The sequence below is a fragment of the Emydura macquarii genome, unplaced genomic scaffold (genome assembly GCF_026122565.2).
Source record: "Emydura macquarii macquarii isolate MOO-44397 ecotype Brisbane River unplaced genomic scaffold, CSIRO-AGI_Emac_v2 contig_2636, whole genome shotgun sequence".
NCBI classification, from domain to species: Eukaryota; Metazoa; Chordata; order Testudines; family Chelidae; genus Emydura; species Emydura macquarii.
In genome coordinates, this window is record NW_027132773.1 from 35737027 (window position 1) to 35757713 (window position 20687).

At 41.7% G+C, this 20687-nt stretch overlaps 1 protein-coding gene across 3 annotated transcripts in view; it reads right to left on the reverse strand.

Moving 5' to 3' along the window:
- ERGIC2 (ERGIC and golgi 2) overlaps positions 1-11924 on the reverse strand; it is a 40434-nt gene extending 28510 nt beyond the window's left edge. For all 3 annotated transcript variants that reach the window (XM_067564432.1, XM_067564431.1, XM_067564430.1), the window contains exons 1-2: positions 11461-11924; positions 1519-1567 (exon numbers count right to left, since the gene is read on the reverse strand). The gene's annotated coding sequence lies outside the window, so the exon portion shown is untranslated. The remainder of the gene's footprint in view (positions 1-1518; positions 1568-11460) is intronic.
- Positions 11925-20687: the final 8763 nt, after the last annotated feature.

The following is a 20687-nucleotide window of genomic DNA, read 5'->3' on the forward strand; positions in this document are numbered from 1 at the left end:
ATGGTTATCACGATTGGCAGATATTGCAGTTAATTAAGATTAAATTTAGTTCTAAATTAAATGTACTAAAACTTCTGACAGTGAATCAAAGTCAGCGCCTTAACTAAAGGGGAATGTCTAACGTGCTGTGTAGGGCTCAAAAGGATTCCACGCTGCTCATAGCTCCCCATGTTCAGCTAAGGCAGATTCGTATTATATGCTAAAGAATCATATTGTCAATAATTTGATCATTACTAGTGAAAAAGCAGTATAGCAGGACCTCAGAGTTATGAGCACCAGAATTACAAACTGACCGGACATACTTGATTTGGAATTGGCAGGATGCAACCAGGCAGCAGAAGAGACAAATGAAAAAACAAACAAACGAAAACTCACACACAAATACAATACAGTATGTGTTGAAACTATTTTTTTTAAAACGGAAAGTTAAAAAAAGATTTGACAAAGTAAGGAAACTGTTTCTGTGCTTGTTTCACTTAAATTAAGATTGTTAAAGCAGCATTTTTCTTCTGCATAGTAAAGTTTCAAAGCTGTATTAAGTCAATGCTCAGTTGTAAACTTTTGAAAGAACCATGACGTTTTGTTCAGAGTTACGAATAACCTCCATTCCCACGGTGTTCGTAACTCTGAGGTTCTACTGTATAATTCATAGTGTAAAATTCATTCAAAGATGAATGTGCAATTAAAAATTGTTCACAGACAAAATTTTCTTGAAGGAAGTTAAAACAAGCTTTTCTTTACTTGTATATTCTGGATACTTGGACTGGCACATCCTTTTGTGCTCAGAGACATAAAGCCATTTGTTTTTACAGTACATGAAAAGTGCCTGAAAATTGCACACCAAATTCTAACATGTCACAATGAATCAGGCTCCAAATATGCTGGCACTTTTGAATTACTCACACAAACCCCCAGCACACAAGTTGTCTTACCTCGATGACTGCCTTGCTGTTCTTAGGTAAAATGGAATGAGGTACTAAAAACAAAGGACAGAATCCAAAACAACTTGTTAACCTGCAGACTCCTGAGACTGCCCCAAAAGTCATATGCAAATTACATGCAAGTGCCCATTGGGAAAATTAAGCTGCTGCCTTGACTCTATCCCTTGTTCTGAGTTTTCTTGAAATGCCTGTATGATTTATGCAGGTTGAGAGTGGAGGAATGGCTGCTGAAGCAGGTCAGCAGAGATTGGAGAGATGCTGGATAGGTCAGTGGTGTGAGAGGATTTGCAAGTCAGAGATGAGGATGCCAATGGGAAGAGGAGAGGCTGGAGCAGGTCAGGAGAGTGAAGGTGGATGGAAGATAAGAAGATTGTTGGTGAAAGTCAGGAGTAAAGGGGAATGAAGTAGGGTGGGGATGGTGCTGGAATGGGACAGCAGATGAAGCAGATTGGGGAGGGAGGTTCTGGAAAGGAACATATTACACATCAATGAATCTAACACACAATATTTCAAACCACACAGATATTTGTAGTTTTGCATCAACACCCAAAAAAGCCCAGCAGACAGGTTGTCTTACCTTGACCCTTTGTCTCTCTTGCTGTTCTTAGGTATTGTGCGGCGAGGTTCTGAAACAAAAAGAAGGAATCCCAAAAAGCCATTATCTATGTGGCTATTTAATTTATCAGCAATGCATCCATGTCCCATAAACAATTTGCAGTTAGAGTCCACATGTGCATGAAAACCTTCAACGCTGAGAGGTACAGGGCAGGCATAACATCAGAATCTGCCTCACAACATGCCCTTTTTACTTTTGCATATGCTCATCCTCCTACTATTGCCTTAATGGGCATGTGCATAGTGTACGCCCATGCCCATTAGACAAGTGAAGCCCCAGTGAAACTGCTGCCCTTACTTTGCCCTTTGCCTGCGTTTCAATGGGGAGCCATTTTCTAAAATGCCCAGAGGCTTGCTAATGCAGGTTGGAGAGGCAGAGGTAGGGGTGGAGCAAGTAGAGGAGGTGGAGATAGAGAGGAGTAGAGGTTAGAGTGAGCAATGCTGGCTAGTGTGCGTGTGCGAGAGAGAGAGAGAGTCATGCATTAGCGGACAAGAGCAGAGATAGAGGAAAAAGCAATTAAGCAAGGGTGTGGAAGACATTGGAAAGAAACCACTCAATATTATAATTTTAGCTAATTACAACTTAATACATGTTGTGACTACCTCCTTTACTATAAAAAACACATTTCTCTAGTGAGTGCAAATAAAGGCAGGGGATACTGTGCATTAATTCCTTGCTAACTGGTCAGTATTACAACTATGAAAGAATAAATAGTATTAAAGATATATATGAAAAGATACTGTTCTTTTTCCTGAACTGTGTTATTTGGAGAGAACTTTATAGGCCCTAATAAAAATTACTGAGCAAATCCTTCCCCAGGGATACAAGCACTGAGAGCACTGAACATAGTGGAATTATTGTGATTTCTCTGTGCTAGTACTACAGACATGTCTACAGTTTTACAGAGCCTCAACACACACAAAATTGCTCCATAGAGAGCCTCACACAGAGAAGAGAGGATCTAATATTTCCCAGAGGGAAAGGGGGGGACAGGAGAAAACTGACAGAAGAATTTAAGCAGTCTTTATACATCATAAAGGAGCATGAAGATCATGATTACAACTTTTTTTTTTTTTTTTTTTTTTTTTTAAAAAGGATTTGCAATTCATCTTTAAGACCACTGGTCTGCAAAGCTTCCCCCAACCTGGGAATAAGTCTCACTGTTCCTTTGATGTTATCCAGGAGAAAGAATCTGTTATTATCTAGATTGGTATAGCATGTGTACGTGTGAGAACAAGATGTGATATTGTATTGATTAATGGACATTGGATTCAACCTATGGTGCCTTACATTAATTGCTGTTTCTGTAATGTAACCACAATTGTTAGTTGTGATATTAACTCTATATGGACTGTACAACATTTAAATGCCTACCCGGAGCTATACAAGGAGGTTTCCCCCATCTCACTGGAAATGGGTCTCACTGCCATTAAGAAACTATTAACTCATCCTTCTTTACAAGCTGAGCTGCAAAGGCTAAAAACTTTGGGAGAGAATAGCAAACTTGAAGTTCAACACCATAACCGGGAGATTTCTAGGCTGGCAGCCACAGTTAAAAACACAGGCTATCACTCCTGGTGGGAGTCTTTGCTGGGATGGAGCCCCAGTGCAATAAGTACTTTGAATATCATGCTTCACCCCATTGTCGTCATCATTGGTTTCCAAATTATATTAGCAATTGGTCTGATTATGCTGGTTTGCTGGATCCAGCGACTGATGCAGCGGCTGCAATGGATTGAAGATCAGACCCGGTACCACGGAGTAAAAATGTGATGGGGATACTTGCTTGATGCTAGCACCCCGTCAACGGGGGGAATTGTTACCTAGCAGCTCTGTGTTCTTGGGGAACCAGGGCGCAAAACCCCGACTCTTTCTGTCTCACCTGAATACCCCCTCGCCCCAGGCTGCTTGAACTAGAAACCAAAGGCATTTCAATATGAAAAGGCAGTAGAAAACCCTCCCAACAAAGGTGATACAACTCCCCATGCCTCATCTACATCAAAGATGTAAAAGGGGGGCATACAGAAGCCCCATCTACATCGAAGATGGAACGTGCACTGAACTCTGGGATTGCCAAAGCAGGGATGCACTGCATGTTGGAAAATCTCTGCTCTTGATGTAAATGTACTAACACCTGTACACATCCAGCTCCACAGTTATCAGACCATTCTAGTTATTGATATACAAAACACTGAATCCTGGTTGCATTGTGAGCTCTTGCTCAAGGAAAGATGCCCTTCCAGGAAGGATCAGCTCCTTTTGTCCAGACATGGTTTATCTATAAACAAACCTGGTGTCTACAAAACCCCTATCAAAGTCAAACCCCTGTTCTGATGCTTGGATCCAAAATGCTGCCTCAGTTCCACTATAACTTCTCCCTCTTCCTGATTGATCCTGCTGGGGACTCTGCCAGACTAAAAGCGCTCCAGACCCTAAGCTGACAAGCCAGTTCCTGGAAACCTCTGAGCTGCATGGAGTGGTGAGACCACCCCCAGCCCCTTCTTCCCCCCAACATACTTTTTGTCTCTCTCCCTCTCTCTCTTAGTCCAGGTATAACTTTCTACTTTTGTAATCAAACCTGGGATAACTTTCTCCAATACCCAACTGTAATTGTGTAGTATTGTAAGCATTTGATTGTTTTTCTCTCCTTGTATGGCATTACTATTAGTATCGTAAGTTTTATATACCTAGCAATAAAATAACTGTTATAGTCAAGCTGGTTGCCACTTTCTCTCTCTCTATCTCTCCAAACTTTATTTTACTCCTTTGTGTTCATGGCCCCTATCTTGCTCTGTAGCAACACTTCTCTTACCTAAGCCAAAGATCTCTGGAGTGCCCAAAAATCCTATAGGGTTTGCTCATCAAGAGGGTTACTACTAGAACAATTGTGGTGTAAAAGGGGCATCTGAAGGAGACAGCTGGGAACTGCTACTCTGCCTAGCCTAGGGAGTCCAGGGGCAAATAAGGGTGCGGCTTAAGGTGCTGTTTGACCCAGCCTGCTCAAGAAGTGTGCTCTATTCTGCTGCGTTGCAAAGGGGCATGCAAGGGTGGCCACTGAAAGTGTGGTGTCACCCAGCCTGCTGAGTTCACGGACACATAAGGGGTCAGCTGAGAGTGCTGATAGCCCGGTCCGCTCAGACGCACTCGGTTAATCTGTGGGGGGTTTATCTGAATCTGGTGCTAGAGGAACCCAGCCCTGAAAATCTTAGGTCCTGCAGGATAGCTCCATTGGGAGAGGGCTTGTAGCCATATGAACACACAAGTAACACAAGCAGTACATTAGTAGAATCACACCCCTAGAATCACACCCCCTTCCAGGAAGGTAACCCTAATAAATGAGCATACCCCAAGGTGAAGGGCAAATCTGGTAACAGAAGAGAGTATCTAATATTTCCCAGAGGGAAAGAGGGGACAGGACAAAACTGACAGAAGAATTTAAGCAGTCTTTATACATCATAAAGGAGCATGAAGGTCACGATTACAACTTTTTTTTTTTTTTTTTTAAAGGATTTGCAATTCATCTTTAAGACCACTGGTCTGCAAAGGTATCACATGCTTAACTGCAATTCCCATGGAACTATTCCTGTGTGTGTACAAGTCTTGCAAGACCAGGGCCTAGGGCTGCTGATATAGTAATATCAAGAAGGTGGGATGCATTAATCAAAAGAAAAATGTGGGCTGAATATCAGGACAAACTCGTAAGGATAAGAACTGGTACAATGAGCAATAGCCTTAAAAAGAAAGTGGTAGAAACCAAATACATTTAAAACTAGACTGAATGAAGTCTAGTAAATCTCTCTGATAGATCATTTTAATCTCTGGATATTTTTCCTTCTCATTTTCAGGGCTTAAATGTCCCCTGTACTTTGGGCAGTCATTTGCACCTGTGATGTTACCAAATCAGAATAATAGGGCTGAATTCTCATTCACACCAGTATTACTCCACTGATTTCAGTGTAGTTCTGTCTGATTTAGACCAGTGAGTAGAGAATCAGGCCCAAAATGTAAATGGCTAAACAAGCCACTAGAGAATCAGGCCCTTAAATGCTGCAGAAGTCACCCATACAGATTTCAGTTTTGAAAGAAATGAGTAAATTGGTTAATAGATTTAAAAGAGTGTAGATCAGTGGTTCTCAACCTGTGGCCCAATCAGCACACAGCTGTGGCCCATGTGACTCCTTAGGGCCATAGAGGTAGTATTGTATGCAGCCCACAATGACAAATAGACTGAGAACCAGGGGTGTAGACATTTTGTGAGGGGGAGTACAGTACCTGTCACAAAGTGTCTACTGTGGAGCAGAGACACTGACAGCCAGCTCCTAACCAACCAGAGGAGCTAGCGAACAGGAGCAGCAAACAGGTGAGTTTTGACAAGGACTTTAGAGAGGGAACGTGAAAGCCAGATAGTTTAACAAACATTCTATAAACTTAGACCAATAAATGTCCCCCTCAAAAAAACCTCTAAAAGAGTAAAAATAATGCAGGCAGAAGTCCAGCAGCAGAGTGGGGAATATATCGTTTATTGCACTGAATGCAACATGTATGATTACCTGCCATGTGGGTATGTGGCATGTGTGTGCATTTGGTGCAAGCAGCTCCACTGCCTTCAGAGACAAGTACAGGCTTGAGACAAGAGTGGCTGAATGTGGGGGACTAAGGGAGACAGACCGGTACATAACAAGTCCTTCTGGGACACAGTAATGACTACTTCTCGGAGCAGTTAGTCTTGGAACCGACAAAGGGAGATGCAATTCAGGATTTAGTCCTAACTGACACATAGGATCTAGTCCAAGAGGTGACCATCACTGAACTGCTTCGTAATAGCAACCATAAACGTAATTAAATTTTAACATCCTTGTAGGGGGAGAACATACCAAAGAAACCCACGACATTGCATTTAACTTAAAAGAGGAACACAAAAAAGAGGAGGCTAGTTAAGTGGAAATTAAAGGGAATAGTCACAAGAGTGAGATGCCTAAAAGCTGCATGGACGCTATTTAAAAACACCATAACAGAGGCTCAAACTATATATCACAAATAAACTTTTTTTTTTTAAAAACAGTAAGAGGACCAAAACAATGCTAAAACAACAACAAACAACAGAATAAAAGAGGCAGTTAAGAGACAAAAATACATGCTTTAAAAACTGGAAGTTAAGTCCTACTGAGGAAAATAGAAAAAAAGCCACAAACTCTGGCAAGTCAAGTGTAAAAGTATAACACGGCAGTCCAAAAAATAATTTAAAGAGCAAGTAGCAAAAGACAAATTAACAGAAAAAATGTTTACATTCATCAGAAACAGGAAGCCTGCCAAACAAGCAGAGGGGTCACTGCACAATCAAGGTGCTTAAAGGAGCACTCAAAGAAGACAAGACCACTGCAGAAAAGCTAAATGATTTTTTTGTATCATCTTCACTGCAGAGGATGTGAGGGAGATTCCCATACCTGACCCAGTCTTTTTAAGTGACAAATATGAGGACTCATCCCAGACTGAGATGTCAGTAAAAGAGGTTTTGGAGCAAACTGATAAATTAAACAGTAATAAATTCCCCAGGACCTGATGGTATTCACCCAAGAGTTCTGAAGAAATGCAAATTTAAAATTGCAAAATTAACTTTGGTATGTAACTTATCACTTAAGTCAGCCTCTGTACCAGATGACTGGAGGACAACTAATGTAATCTCCCCTGGTTTTTAAAAAAGGCTCCAAAGGCGATCCTGGCAATTACAGGCCAGTATGCCTCTCTTCAGCACCAAGCAAATTGGCTGAAACTATAGTAATGAACAGAATTATCAGACATGTAGACGAACATCATTTGTTGGGGAAGAGTCAACACAGCTTTTGTAAACAGGTAATCATTCCTCACTAATCTATTAGAATTCTTTGGGGGGGTCAAGAAACACATAAACAAGAGTGATATGGTGGATATGGTGTACTTGGACATGGTCCCTTACCAAAGGCTTGTAAGCAAAGTAGGCAGTCATGGGATAAGAGGGAAGGTCCTCTACATAAGAGCAGCCATACTGGGTCAGACCAATGGTCCATCTAGCCCAGTATCCTGTCTTCTGACCATGGCCAATGCCAGGTGCTGTCATGGATCAGTAACTGGTTAAAAGATAGAAACAACGGGTAGGAATAAATGGTCAGTTTTCACAGTGAAGAGAGGTAAATGAGGGTCCCCCAAGGATCTGTACTGGGACAAGTGCTATTCAAAATATTCATAAGTGATCTGGAAAAAGGGGTAAACAGTGAGGTGGCAATGTTTGTAGATGATACAAAATTATTCAAGATAGCTAAGTCTAAAGCAGACTGTGAAGAGTTACAAAGGACAGATTACATTTAATGATAATAAATGCAAAGTAATGCACATTGGAAAACATAATCCCAACTATACATATAAAATGGAGTATAAATTAGCTGTTACCACTCAAGATAGATCTTGGAGTCACTGTGACTAGTTCTCTGAAAATATCTGCTCAACGTGCAGCAGAAGTCAAAAAAGCTCGTCAAAAAAAGCTCACATTCTGCTAACAACCATTAGGAAAGGGATAGATAATAAAACAGAAAATATCATAATGCCACTGTATAAATCCATGGTACACCCACACCTTGAATACTGCGGGCAATTCTGGTTTCCTCATCTCAAAAGAGGAAAAATTAACAGGCAGCATGTTTAAAACAAACATAAGCAAGTACTTCTTCACACACAGAGTCAGCCTGTGAAACTGTTTGCCAGGGGCTGCTGTGGGGGCCAAGAGTATAACTGCGTTCCAAAAAGAATGAGATAAGTTCATGGAGGATAGGTCCATCAATGACTATTAGCCAAGATAACCAGGGATGCAGCCCCATGATCTGGGAGTCCCTAAACATTTGACTGCTATAAACTGGGATTGGATGACAGGGGATGGATCACTTGATAAGTTATCCTGGTCTGTTCATTCCTCTGAAGCACTTGGCACTGGCCACTATCAGAAGACAGATATTGGGCTAGATGGACCATGGGTCTGACCTAGTATGGCCATTCTTATATTATCTGAGGGGAACTGAGCATCTCATAATCTTCAGTCACAGAGTTGCTTATCAGCAACAAAGATTAATGGACACATTCTCTGCCAGGGATATATTTTGATCAGTACTAAACTTTGTCATTATCAATGCTGACTCAGAGAAAAATTCTACAACTGCATCACCTCCCTTCAAAAGGATCAAAACTTGAGATCATTGGACCAAATATCCAGCACTCATATAGCAGAAAAAAGAGAGACAGAAAAATTATCTGCATCCCTGAAGGCCTAAGAAAACCTGATAAACATGTGGGAAAAAACAAACCTTGATATAGAATATGAATACAGAGCTGCTCTCATTTCCACTATTTTAGAGGGCACCGCAAATTTATCAGGCAAGGGAATCTCAATGTGAGCACCAAAGTGCGAAAAGTTTGAAAATACACAACTGCACTTATCTTGGTATAAAATAAGGTATTTAAATTTGAGAAAGAAAGAAAGAGAGAGAAAATTACAATTGAGAATGAACAGAAAACAAAAGTGTGGACATGGGAAGTAACTCCAGTCTTTCAGGGCTCTGAAAAAACCTGAACTGAAAAGGGGAAAGCACACAAGAACACAATTAAGTTCTCATTCTCACGGTCAGTCTACCTTGGGCATTTTTGTAATCCTGGTGCTTTGGGACAATGATGAACTGGACTGACACACAAAACAGAGATCATAGGAAAAAAGAGCAACAGTAGGCACAAGAGTGGGGCAAATATGACTTTGCGGGACCTGCAATCTCCTTAACCTGGAGCCAGCTGGCTCCCAGTGCAAGTTGCAGCATTCTTAAGACTCTTATGTCCAGCAGCTAATGACCATAAGGTGCCATTCTAAAGCCAGAGATTGTCTTGGCCAAGCCCACACTGCCCCCTGAAATGCTCCCTACTATGGGGGCTAAAAGGACCAATTGGCAGAGAGAATCAGTGGCTGGCTCTACATCATCAGGGACCCAGATCTACCAAATTGCTTGCTGCTTTGCATCACCAGCAAAGGCCACATTTTTTTAGACACAGCCATCTCCATAAGATTTTATGGAAACAAAATATTGCAGTAAGATTATTTTCCTGAATCCAAGAAAAAATAGTGAAAACACTTTAACTGTAATATTTATTTGTATCATACTAACTCAACATACACACTAATCATAACACATTTGAGTACTGAGGTATTTATGCAGGTTATTGTTAAGGCTCAAACAGTCTTACTTCTGCGCTCTTTCAAACACGCCTCTATGAGACTGCAGCCTATCAGCAGCTGCCAAATTACCTTCAGCAGCCTGTTACATAAAGGGAGTGGAAAAAGAGGAGGAAGCGTACCTGTCAAATACTGAAACACGTCAGAGGTGTATTATGCTCCAGGAAAAAAAAAAAAAAAAACCCTGACCATTCCCTACTGTCTTCTTTCTGTGCAAATTTAGTTAACTACAATATTTAACAAAACCCACACCACACTGAGAGTAGGATTCACTCATCTAAGCAAAAAGTCTTGTTTTAAAAAAAAAAAAAAAACATCAGTGATTTCTGTAGCCCCTGGTGTGGGGAAGAGAAGCCACCTAAGAGGTCTCAAACCTGCAGATTTTAAGCAAGCTATACAACAAACAGGACAGAGAAAACAATTGCCCAGAACTAGGATTTTGTTATGCATTTTAGCCCAGTAACAGATATGTATGTTTACATGTATATGAGCATGCACAGCCTGGAATATTGTAACAATGCCAAAGATGTCAAAGGGAATGATAGAGCCACAGGAGAGGGGAGGCTGATTACAAAGCAAGTATAGAGCCTTCTCTTCCTCACATTTTAAAATGAAAATAATATTATTATTCACTTGACTTTAGGGTCAAATTTGAAAACTGTAAGTGGAATGCATAACAGGAAATTCAAACACTGGCAAGCAGGCCAGGGACTCAACAGCAGGCGAACACCACCGAATCCAACCCCCAAAAGTTCCACAACAGCAGCAGAGAGTGATGTGGGGCTTGATTCATTAATGTTAGTGAGGCACTTTGAGGTTGTCAGTGAGAAGGGGCAAGTGAGATGTGCTTAAGACTATTATTATTATTGGTAACAGAGAGAACTAGAAGAGCCACAAACACTCACTATGCCAGGGAATGTGTGTAGGGAGGAGGGGGAGAGCAAGAAAGATGGGAGATGGTAAGAAATGGATGAAGGAAATGCACAGAGGAACAACAAGTAGGAGGATGTAAGAGTGGAGAAGGATGGTGTGATAAAAAGATGTGGGAGGAGAAAGAGAATGAAGTCAAGGAGTGTGCAGGAGATATAACTGGATGGGGGAAGTAGAGAATGTGGTGGGGAGGGTGAGGCAAGGGTCAAGGAGGACATATGAGGGAAAGGAGCCAGCGAGGGGCTAAGAAGGGGGGTGGAGGAGGACAGCAAAGACTTGAGAGGGAAAGGAAAGTTACAGGTGGAGGGAGTGGGAGGAACTGAGAAAGGGATATGGGAAAAGGGAGGACACGGGGAGGAGAAAGGAGGGGAAGAGGGATAGAAGCAGGGGGCTGGGGGCACGGGGTGAGAGGGGCAGGGACACAGGGAGCTCAGGGTGAGAGGAGACACGGTGTATTGGATACAGGAGATTCAGGGGGAGGGGCAGGGCCCCAGGGCACACGATGAGGGATACAGGGGAAAGAGGGATGCAAGGGTGAGGAGGGACTCGGGCTTTGGGGGACACATGGGGAGGCGGGTCGGCACAGGGGACTCAGGGTGAGATGGGGGATGCGGGGGCAGGGGGGCTCAGAGTGAGGGAGGATTACGTAGAAAGGGTTGGGAGGCAGGCAGGGGCAGGAGCAGGGACACCGGCGGTGCTAGGGGGGACTGGGAGCGGGGAGAGGCGCCTACCTCGCGGCCTACCCGGCTCCCGGCCGGCCAGTGACCGAGCAGCGGCGAACTCCTGCCCGGGCCGGGAGTCGGTGCTGGCAGCCCCGCGCCTGCGTTTCGAGTCCGAGTCCGAGTGTCACCCGGGCCAACGAGAAGAGAAGGCCGCGTGCCTCACCGCCAGCGAGCACCGAGGCAGAGCGAGGGCGGCTGGAAGGGACTGAGCCTGGGCCCGTCTAGACCGCTCCGCTCCGCGCTCTATGGTTCTTCTGCTGCTCGCTTCAGGTGGGGCGTTCCCTCCCCCCGGTCTCACCTCCCAGTTCCGGCCCCCCAGGCCCGCCCTGCACGCAGGGCCCGAGTCGCGGGGGGGCTAGGTCCGCCTCAGCCCCTCACCGGGAAAGAGGCTGGCGCCGCCCCGCGGTTTCCAAAGCCGCCGCAGGGCGCAGTAAGTCGGCTTTAGTTTTCCCAGCCGTTCGGATCCGTCCTAGCTGATCCACGCCTGGCCTGTGCGGGGCGAGCTCAGCTCAGCTCCTGACCCCGGGGCTGCGTCTTTGATTGCAGCGCTGCGTGTGACTTCCCCGGCGCGCTCTGTCTGCACGGTCCTGCTCGTCCGCGGCAGGTTACAGGCACGTTCGTGAGGCGCGGCGGGATTTGAAAGGCTACAAGGCGTTTGCTGCTGTACTGCTCCCCCCTGGCTGGGGGAGACTGAGACCGACACTGAGGCACTCTGCTCTGAACACTTCTCCTCGGGAAGGGGCAGAGAGAAAAGCGGGGCATCCCCCCACACCTGAGCCCTAGTTGTCCCCCGGCCTGCCCCTGACTACAGTGAGAAGGCAAGAGAAACCCGACCTGGCTGGGCACTCTTGCGTGTAAGGTACTGCTTCCCTGGCCGGTGCCTCGCCATGAAAGCCCCAAGGCACCAGGAAAACCAGCACATGGGCACTGTTGCATATTTATTCCGTCCCTAAATGGCTTAAGATCTAGGTATAAATTGGATCGCATATTTGTGTATCAGTGTTAAAGGGGGGCACCCCCTATTATTAGTAGTGATAGTTTTAACCCCTGAAAGGTTCTGCACACAATTCAAAGGCCACAGGTACTTTGAGGTAGGGTGGTAACAGGCTGGACAACTTTGAGATAAATAGTAATCATAACGTATTTGTTAATGACCTATATAATTATTACTAATTATATAAAATATTGACTAATCAGACTAACAACTAATACAATTACTAATATATAAAAGAAGGTATTTGTTTATCAAACAAGAATGGAAGCTCAGGTATTTGCAGGCCTTAGGGGCTTTGGAGCTATAAATGTAATCCAGGGAGGACTGCCAGCTGTAATGGAGGTAAAAAAGATTTATATAAAAATATAAATTAAATTGGCTTCTACAAGAGTCCACTGTAAATCCATTTACCTTTAACTTGTCTTTCGCTTGTAATTCCTGTGTTTACAAACAAGGGAAAAAAAGGAAGTGCTTCTGGCACTTTGTGTCTGTAATAAATAATAATAAAAAGGAACAAAGAATAGCTTTTAACCTAAATTTGGTTTAAATTAAAATTTGTTGCACATAAATCAATGTTAAAATCTTTATTATAAATGATGTATTTAAACAAAGCCAATTAATGCTATTTGTCATTTAGGAGCATCTAATTTAATACCCTTTAAGTATATCAGTAAATTATAAATCTGGGCATCTCTTTAAACAAGGCTTTGCCTGAGGTAAATGTTAAGGGTAAATTAGTAAGTGAAAGGGTAAAAAACAAATCCCACTCATTATCCCTCTGACCTGCAAAGTATGGTAGAGAGAGGAAATAGAAAAGGAAGCAAAAATATAAACTCTTAGATAAATTAAAGTATTAAATATATAGAAACTGTTTTGTATTTTACACATTTGTATTGACCAACATATCAGAGCCACAGACATCGTTGGATTCAAATTTCTTATTTATTCATAAATGTATTTTAAGGTAGCTAATCAATTGTTGTGTTATATTGCAGAGGTTTTAAATATCAAACTAGTCACAATTCTGGACTCAACCTCCATGGCTGTGGTAAGGAAACCAGCAACGTATAATCTTTCTACTTAATAAAGAAATTATCCATTTAAGGAAGCGTTGAAGTCTCTACCAAAGAAAACATGGAAGCCTCTGCTCCTCGCAAAATAAATCACTTATTATTATAGATCCCAATTCATCCTCCATGAAAGCATCTAAACTTATTTCCTGCAAAACTTTTATAATTCCCTTTTTATTTCCCTTCAATAAAGCATGTGTTGATCTTGTTTTCAAAACCATTTGTTTTCTTACAGCATATGAATATTAAAGAAAAACACCTTTAGCTCCTAACTAAATAGTTTAATTTATTTTAACAGGTAAAATTAGGGTGTAATCTAGCTAAAATGCAGTTGTTAATTCAACCAGTTTTTTTTAAGTATCATCTTGTTTAAAAATGAACAGATTTCCAGTGCCCATCCAGCTTATTGGTCAATCTGGGTGTTAACTAAGTATTGGGCAATTAATTTTAACCCTAAGGTTTTCTAAACCTACCCTGAACAGTAATGTCCAATTGGTTGTTTAGTGGTTTGTTTTATGTATTTATCCTTTGTTATTTAAATATGATGTCCAAGTAAGCATAAGTCTTAATGTTTTATTTTACATGTTAAAACATAACTGTTGAAACTTTTGCCTTTGTCAGTTGTTTTGTCATAAATGGTTTTTTTAAGTTTGTGGGTTTTATTTTGTTGCAACAGAAACATTTTTTTGCACATGAGTATAAAATACAACTTTTTGTGGTACCACACTATTTCAATGTTGTTATTATGTAACCACTATTATTACATAATTATATAAGTGTCAGAAAAAGATGTGGCTAGCCAGACATAATGGTCATTGCAGTGGCAGACAGGCCTGAAACCAGAGCTAAAAAGTTAGAGACAGAGTCAGGGGGTCAAGAGTAGGTTGGGAACGTAAAGCACGAAGGATTCTTTCTCCAAGAATCAGGCAGCACAGACAATACTGAAGAGGTTTATTCACGATACCGGGAAGTCTGATAAATCAGCTTCATGGTGTTACAGTGGTCAATTATATACACTTTCTTATCGATTACATAGTACGTTTTAAATTCTTTATCTATTCACTTACAAATACAGACATTGTCCCATCCAGAGAGAACAGCAGTGATAATGGTCATTACATACAGGCAGAGACACTTTAATGTCTCTACTTAAATCAATGATGCTGTGGTTACACTCGGTGTGGGGTTAGGGTGGAGGAAGAAGGGGGGTCCTTACAGATAGGTGGCAGATGAGACAGAAATTCTAAAAGCAAATGTGCTGTTCTCATTGGAATTAGAATCACTAAGAGGACATCTGGCTTCCTGAGCCATCGGATGTTTACACTAGCCATTGTCCTTGAGGCTCAGGTATGCTCGTTAGCCATTTAAATGAGTTTCAACCTACAACTTGTTAGCTGAAAACAACCTCAAGCCTTACAGGAACAAAGCAAGAGTAGGGCTGTTTTAGGAGTATTCATGATGAGCGTTACTTACTTGTGTCATATTCTCACTCGTGAACTGAGCGCAGAATTCAGACATACCCCAAATCTATGTGGGGAAGCCTTCCTGTGGGCAATATCAAAGTAAAATATGTCACATATTCCTAGCCTTTCCTATCGGAGTTAGGACAAATACTAACTGAAGTTTACAGCTAACAGTTTCAAACATGAGTGCTTGGCTGTGAGGTAGGTTGGAGCAAGGATGACGCTGGAGCAGCCTAAGGCCTGTGGAGTCTATTACCACTATTTGGCAGGGGAGAGTTCCAAACTTTGAAGTAACACTGAGTTGCTGTTTCTCCTGTGAGGTTTATAAATCTGCCCTGAGAGTCACCAGAACAGCTCCTAGGTTGTGGATTGCTAGGAACCTAGCACAGTAATGATTCATCAGTTCATGTGTGTTAATCAGGCTCTAGTTCAGGAATCATCAGCTCATGTAATGGTAGTTCAATTCTTTTGCAAATGTCAGTCATAAACAGATATATTTACTGTAATGTATAATTTAATTATAAACAATTTTTTTAAATTGATCAACCTTTTCTTCAAACTATTTGTTAATTTTGATTGGGGTTTAAGGAATATGGCCAATTGTTCAGCAAAACCCAGGTTAAAATGTGTAAGTTCATTAAAAACAAATACATCAGAATAATGTAATATTAATAGCTATAAGTGTGTTCTAGATAACCAAACAATATATACTGTTATATTTTAAAACATTTTAGCTGTGTTGTAAATTCATAGAATATTAGGGTTGGAAGGGACCACAGGAGGTCATCTAGTGCAACCTCTTGCTCAAAGCAGATTGTTAAATTAATTTAATACAAATACAAAAGGCTTCAGCTAAATAACATGGTGTTAGGGTAATTCTCAAAACTTTCATCCCAACGAAGGGGGTGCCTGGGACCCTAGACCTGATCTGGAGAGATCCACCCACACCTTGAATCAACCTGTTATTGATATACTAAGGGGTCTGGGCTTTTTAATTATAGGTTGATTCAGTTAATGGTCATCAAAGCTGTTTCAGAAAGTCACATGCACAACACATTTTTCATCATACACTGAATTGGCAGGAGTGAAATTTTATAGTGCATCCTCAGTTGATATTTTATTGGATTCTTTTCAGATTCATTTTGATATGCAATGCCCTTATAAATTTTCATCATTCTGGTACTTTTGAGGACTCACTTGTTCAAATGGTTCCCCTCTCCGTTATGCCATTTTATTTTATATTAGTGTTTTAGCCTTCTTGTTTTAGTGAACTCCTTTATGTTTGCAAGGTAAAGGGTCATTATAAATAGATGCTTTGTATGTCCAAAACAATAACAAAATAATGTGTTAGACAAAAAAGGAATGTGATAGAAGATGTGATATAAACAGGCTTTCAAAAGTGTATGAGCCAGCCTGTCACCCCCATCCAATTTCTTCAATTAAGAGAAGCCAGAAAAACTTAATCTCTAATTTGAAAGCCTTACAAATAAAAATATTACAAATTAATTTTAAAACACTTATCTCCTACACAGGCACATGCATGTGATGGTAGTAGTAGAAGATCTATTTTTCAAAGTGGTTGAAAACTTTTAAGGGAAAAGCTAACATAACTTCTGTCAGTGTTAAGGCACTGGTTAAACAGGGTTTCTCTCTCTAAGGACTCTCAGAAAGAACAAAATCTAGTCAGACAACCCACACATTAAACATATTTTTTAAATGTTTGCGTATAATTGTTGGACATTCAGCAACAATTCCACATCCCATACCCTCCATAGTTGTCTGGTGGTGGAATAAAAAGACAAAATGTACGAAAGTTTTCCCATGATAATTAACTAAACTTGTACAAGGAAAAAGATCTGTCCCCATAGGTGTCAAGCAGCTCGCCAAAGATGAATCCCAAACTGTGAGTGGGCTGCCCTTCCGAATCAGCAGTCTCAGTAGAATGATCACCAGTCAGGGCCTGGCTAAAACATTTGCTTCCAGCCTGAAGTTGGGCAAATATTTCCTTGCTCTGTAGGTAGAACAAGAAGCCCTCATTGAAAGGAGCAATCAAGATGCAACTTTTAGGACTAATATTCAGTTTCACATCAATCAAAACCAACAGATGCAACCTGATGCAATGATGATAGTCATATCATATGGAATCTGTTTATATATGACAATACAGGAAACTTAAATAACCAAACTATGGGACAATGTTGTCTTTTCAGCTGAAATCAATGAAACTTCTTTAACAATGTATAATGCTCCCGTGCCTGTGTCTTGCCTGTATTGAATAGGTATTCAATTGGGTAAAGATAAACAAAAAGAATTGTGTTAAAGATGGTGATTAAAGAAGTATATCTTTAATATAGTTATTACAACTTTAAAAGACTTACATTTGAGGAAAAAAGAATTAAAATAAACAGTTATTAAATTTGTATTATCTAAAATGGTCTCTTAAACAGAAACAAAAGAATCGGAGTGCCTTGCCATGTGCAATAAATTATCCCTAAGTATAAGAAGAAAATAGGCATTTGTGACAGCACACCCCAACCATAATTCATGTTATGTAAATGAAAACTATATTGTGTTTAATTTCTTGCACATATCATTCATTACTTCACTATGAGTGTTTGACCCTAATACAGATCTATTTAATGCATTAGCTGTGGTCTACAAAATGTAAGATTGTAAATATGAACAATGCAGGAAACTACTGTACTGATACTATTCTTATTAGGTAGATTGATTTTTCTATAATTTCAGTTATATTTGTCTGTATTAACTGAAGTTTATGTATGTGCTTCACCAAATTTTATCTTTTAAATCAGTTCCAAATAGCACCTGGAACAGAGCCTGTGTCAAGTATGTTGAACACCAATAAACAATTGGTTATACGTGTAATAATTAATCAGACTATAAAGGAGAGAGAACCATTGTCTTAGGTGATTTGTGTATGCAATTTACATATATTCAACTTCAAAGGAGCTTTTGGAAACAATAGTTACTAATGGCAAACTGTTTATTCAAGGAAACAAAGTTTCATAGATTATTGAATAAAACTGTAGCTATCTAATAAGTATTGGAGGTCACACTGTTCCCAAGTGCACCTGTGTAAATATTTTTTGTTAACATGAAGACATTAGGTTAGCATTTAAACTGTTTATTCAATTATAGAAGTACTGCAAAACTAACAGTAAAGTCAAAAGAAATAAATGTTTTTATTATTGGCTATGGTGGCTACGAAGATAGACACACATTAGTCTAGCAGTAATGATTTAGCATTGCTGACAAGAATAAGTCAATCATGGCTTCACAATACAACAGTTGATATCAAAATAGGGGTTCAGGTCAGTGACCTACTAACCCCATGTCCTATAATTAACCAATAAAAAATCTATTCTGAATTAAAGGAACAACTTTAAATTAGCTATTTCATTATTAAACATCAGCTGCAAACTAAAGTTTCAGAAGTTAGGGGGTACTTGCTACTTAAAAGGTTGAGAAACACTGTTTTATTGGACCAACTTCTGTTGGTGAGACAGACAAGTTTTCAGAGTATACAGAACTCTTCTTCAGGTCTGGGAAAGATACTCAGATCAAACAGATAGTTTAGCACAAGTAGTTAACACATATTCTAAGGGTCCATTCAATGTGAATTTGAACCTTGAACTTCATCTTGAATGGTCCTTAGATCAGTGTTTCTCAACCTTTGAAGTAGCAAGTATTCCCTAACTTCTGAAAATTTGAATAAGTATCCCAACACTCAATTTTCCATGGGATTTTATATTTACAGACTAATGTGAGCCATATGTTGGCAAAAGGGCTGAGTATATAAGGCCGTGATATGACGGATGTCAGATCTAGTGTGGGTACGGTTACCACCTTTATACCAGGGGTGCACAACTCAAGTATGTACCTGGGCTAGAGGTGATGTTAGTCAAAGCTAGGAGGCTTTGAGCAGCATGCCAATGCTGGGGAATATAAAGCACCATGCCAAATTTTATGCCATAAATTTGAGAGGAGGAAGGGGTGAGAAAGTCAGAGAAGGAGGGCGAGAGAGGGAGAGAGAGCCAGGAAAAAAGGGTAACTGGTGAAATCTGGGGCTGTCATAGTTGTCAATTAGAGCAGTGAAATTGACAAGTTTTCTGGGCACTGGGCTTTGAGCCAGGGAGGGGAGCTGCCACCCAATCAGAGTTGGGGCAGAGGAAGCTTCTGTGTTGGCTGGGACCCAGGGATGTGGGCAGGCGGCTGCTGCCTGTCTTCAAGCTGGGGCACTGGAGGCTGTCCCTCTGCTCGGAGCTGAGGAGCAGGTGGCTGCCACCCAGCTGTGAGCCCAGCTCGCGAAATCCAGGAGGCTGCCACTAGGCTCCCACCTGGGAGCTGAGACCCAGCAGGAAGCTGGAGGCTGCTGCCCGCCTCCCCCAGAAGCTAGTGGCTGCCACCTGCCTCCCAGCTGCGAATTGTGACCAGGTGGGAAGCAGGCTGCCACCCGCCTTCCCCAGAAGCTGGGGACTGCTGCTCACTTCCCAGCTGGGAGCTGTGGCAGCATAGGAAGCGGGTGGCTGCAGCCCAGCTTCCCCAGAAGCCGGGGGCTGCCACATGCCTCCCATCTGGGAGCTGGGACAGGGTGGGAAGCAGGCTGCTGCCATCTGACTTCCCCAGAAGTTGGCAGCTGCCACCCACCTCCCCTTCACTCTGTTTTTCCCTGGGCACTCCCTGCCTGTGTCTCGCGTACTCCTAGGGGTACGCCTACCACAGGTTGAGAAACTATGCCCTAGATGTATGACACAAGACTCTCAAACACTCACCTGGATTCAGGTCACTTCTGTCACACTGCTCTTGCCCAGGCCTAACTTGCTTTTCTCTGCTACCCCCCCACCTCAGACCACTGCTGTTTCTCTACCCCAAGCCCAAGCCCATGGATCTTCTCATCTCCTTAACCCACACCACTTCTCTACCTACCCCCACCCCACAGGCCCATGTCACTTCTTCTCCAAACCCACTATTTCCCTCTGCCTTCCATCCCACAGGCCCACGCTATTTCTCTTTGAAACCTGTATCCCTTCTTCTCCACACCCACACCCTTTCTCCCCCATCCCTTGTACCCATACCGCTTTCCCCTCCCCATTCCCACTCAGCCAGGCCTGCTGCTTTTCTTTCCTCTCCCATCTGGGCTCCACACCACTCCTCTCCACCCCCAGTGCCCCAGCCATAAGCCACTTTTTTCTGTCCCCAGCCTCTCCTAGCCCCATGCCAGTTTCCTCCTATCCCACTTGTAGCCCATAGGGCTAGCCTGATGGCTTGCTTTATTATATCCTGTCTTTATTTATTGGTTTGCTTGTTTATTATATTTTGCTTGTATTTTTTGTATTAGGTTATTCTATTATGTTTGACTGTAACGCAAGAAACCTGCAGCACTGTATCCTGAATGATTAGCTTAATCAAGTTAGTATAAGTATGGTTAAGTAGGCGTGTGACCTTTGGCATAGATAAATAACCTAACGGTTATCTTTTTAGATTTTGGGGAACAAGACATGTTCACCTAAGAGTAGGAGTCGTAACTTAACGGTAGATGGTGACCACATGGAACACTGCAGTAATGTGGAAGTAACCACCATAAACTAGTTTGGGCAAGAAGTGGCAGGTTTGAGAATGAGTTAATTGACATTAATGTGTATGGATATTCTAGCCTATAGAATAATTGTACCCCAATATTATGTGGGG